This window comes from Mus caroli, chromosome 11 (assembly GCF_900094665.2).
Source record: "Mus caroli chromosome 11, CAROLI_EIJ_v1.1, whole genome shotgun sequence".
NCBI classification, from domain to species: Eukaryota; Metazoa; Chordata; class Mammalia; order Rodentia; family Muridae; genus Mus; species Mus caroli.
Window position 1 is genome coordinate 44,285,213 of NC_034580.1, and position 2,802 is coordinate 44,288,014.

General features: G+C 41.1%; 1 pseudogene; it reads left to right on the forward strand.

Annotated features, from left to right (window-relative positions):
• The first annotated feature begins 568 nt into the window (after nt 1-568).
• Nucleotides 569-1,505, forward strand: LOC110305600 (annotated as a pseudogene).
• The last annotated feature ends 1,297 nt before the right edge of the window (nt 1,506-2,802 follow it).

Here is a 2,802-nt window from a genome sequence, read left to right on the forward strand (position 1 = left end):
CCTGATAAACAGCTTCAATGGAGTAGCTGGATATAAAATTAACTCAATTCAATGGCCTTTCTGTACACAAAGGATAAAAAGGCTGAGAAAGAAATTAGGGAAACAACACCCTTCTCAATAGTCACAAATAATATAAAATACCTTGGCGTGAACCAAAGAGGAGCCAAAGAGACTGATAGGGCCTAATAAGGCTATATTTTACTCTTTATATTTTTCAAGGAAACTTTAACATTACCTGTTCCTGGGATAGATCTTAACATCAATGCAGGAAGGTAGGAAAGACTCTACATCTGCTGCCAGACAGTGAGACATTCATTGGACTGTGGGAACTGGATGAAGTTCAGGACATATACAGAGCATAGTAATAGTTTAAACAAAAGACAATACCACAGTCCCTTGATTTCCAGTTTGAAGAGGAAAAAGGTAGGAATTAAAGACTGACCTAGCAAAGTAGAGAAGAAAAAGCTTGATTCTGGAGTATTTCAGAATTATCTGGAACAATGCTCTGATCTGTGCTCTTCCTAGCAATCCTTGAATTGTGTTCTGTAATTGAAGCACATGAAAGGCTATGGGAAGTTTCAATACGAGTTTTAGACAGGGTTTCTTCTTGGTGGGTTTCTCTGATTTCCCTCAACTGGAACTTCTTCTCTCTGTACTCATTTCCATTTTCTACTCCCTAACTCTCTTTGGCAACTCCACCATCATTATTCTTTCACAACTGGATGCTCGGTTTCAAACGCCCATGTACTTCTTCCTCTGCCATCTGTTCTTTCTGGACCTGTGCTATACCACTAGCATTGTGCCCCAGCTTCTGATTAACCTCCAGGGATATGACAGAACCATCAGCTATGAAGGGTGTGTGGCCCAGCTCTTCCTTTTCCTTGCTTTGACCTCCACAGAGAGTGTGCTCCTGGTTGTGATGGCCTTTGACCGCTATGCTGCTGTGTGCAGCCCACTGCACTACACGACCATCATGCACCCCGTTCTCTGCCTCTCACTAGCTGTTGTTTCATGGATAGGAGGATTCATGAAATCTCTAATTCAGATGAGCCTCATGATGGCAATGCCTCTTTGTGGACACCGACTGAACCACTTCTTCTGTGAGATTCCTATTCACTTGAAGTTGGCCTGTGAGGACACAGAAGGAACAGAAGCCAAAATGTTTGTGGCATGAGTTGTAATCTTGATTTCTCCCTGTAACACTAATTCTGGGCTCCTATGCAAATATTGCTCAGGCAGTGCTGAAGACCAAGTCAATGGCAGGGTGCAAAAAGGCTCTGGGGACTTGTGGGTCCCACCTTGTCGTGGTTTCTAAGTTTTATGGTGCAGCCATGTACACATACTTACAACCCAAGGGCACCTATTCTGACAGCAAGAGGATGTTTGTGGCCCTTTTTTATACTATAGTCACCCCCATGCTCAACCCTCTGATCTACACCCTAAGGAACAAGGATGTGAAGGGGACTCTATGGAATGTCCTAGGAAGAGCTTCTGACTTGGGATAGAATAGCAAAGGACCAGTAAAATCTGGTTTAACAGTTCATGACTTATAGACACATCCTCTCCTTGCAAAGCAGCTAGTACAAAATGAGCATCAACAGACCTCATGGGCCTGCTGTTTCCTTGCTTCATAGTTGGAAGTGGAGATCTCTTGAAACACTTTGTAGTTCAGTGTCTATAGTCCATATGAAACAAAGAGCTAGAGTTGATTTTGTACCATGGTGCTTGGAGAATAAATATTGTCTCCTCTTGTAGAAAGGAGGCAGTTCCTAGGCCATCTTAGGAAGCAGAGGCATTATCCTGATGGCAATGCCTTCCAGAATCCTAGCATGTTGCTGTGCAGAATGCCCTATGATACAAAGTCAAGAAGTACATTGATGCATATGCTTCTAATACCTTCCATCTTGTCTATGTCCCTTCACATCTCAAGAACCCTTTTAAGGTCTATTGAAGTGAATACACTTCTATGATATTTGGAGAACATAAGGAAATAATTATTAATGGTGTTTCATGGAGCACCTACAGGCCAGATATGAATGTTGCTTTTCTACTTGAGGCAGCATGCAAATTATTAGGGAGGTATTCTGTAATGGGAGGGGTGTGTGCCATGGTCTCCTCAGCTGTGAAATGCACCTCAGAAATGCTACTTGATGCCGACTTTCATCCTACCTATTCAATCTAGAACTTGAAGTCCTGGTCAGAGTAATTCGACAACAAAAGGAGATCAAGGGGATACAAATTGGAAAGGAAGAAGTCAAAATATCACTATTTGCAGATGATATGATAGTATATATAACTGACCCCAAAATTTCCACCAGAGAACTAAACATGATAAACAACTTCAGTAAAGTAAGTGGATATGAAATTAACTCAAACAAATCAGTTGCCTTTCTCTACACAAAGGGTAAATGGGATGAGAAGAAATTAGGGAAACAACACCCTTCACAATAGTCACAAATAATATAAAATACCTTGGCATGACTCTAACTAAGCAAGCAAAAGATCTATATGATAAGAACTTCAAGTCTCTGAAGAAAGAAATCGAAAAAGATCTCAGATGATGGAAAGATCTCCCATGCTCATGGATTGGCAGGATTAATATAGTCAAAATGTCTATCTTGCCAAAAGCAATCTACAGATTCAATGCAATCCCCATCAAAATTCCAACTCAATTCTTCACCGAGTTAGAAAGGGCAATTTGCAAATTCATCTGGAATAACAATAAACCTAGGATAGCAAAATCTACTCTCAACAGTAAAAGAACCTCTGGGGGAAGTTTGGAGCTGAGATGAAAGGATGGCC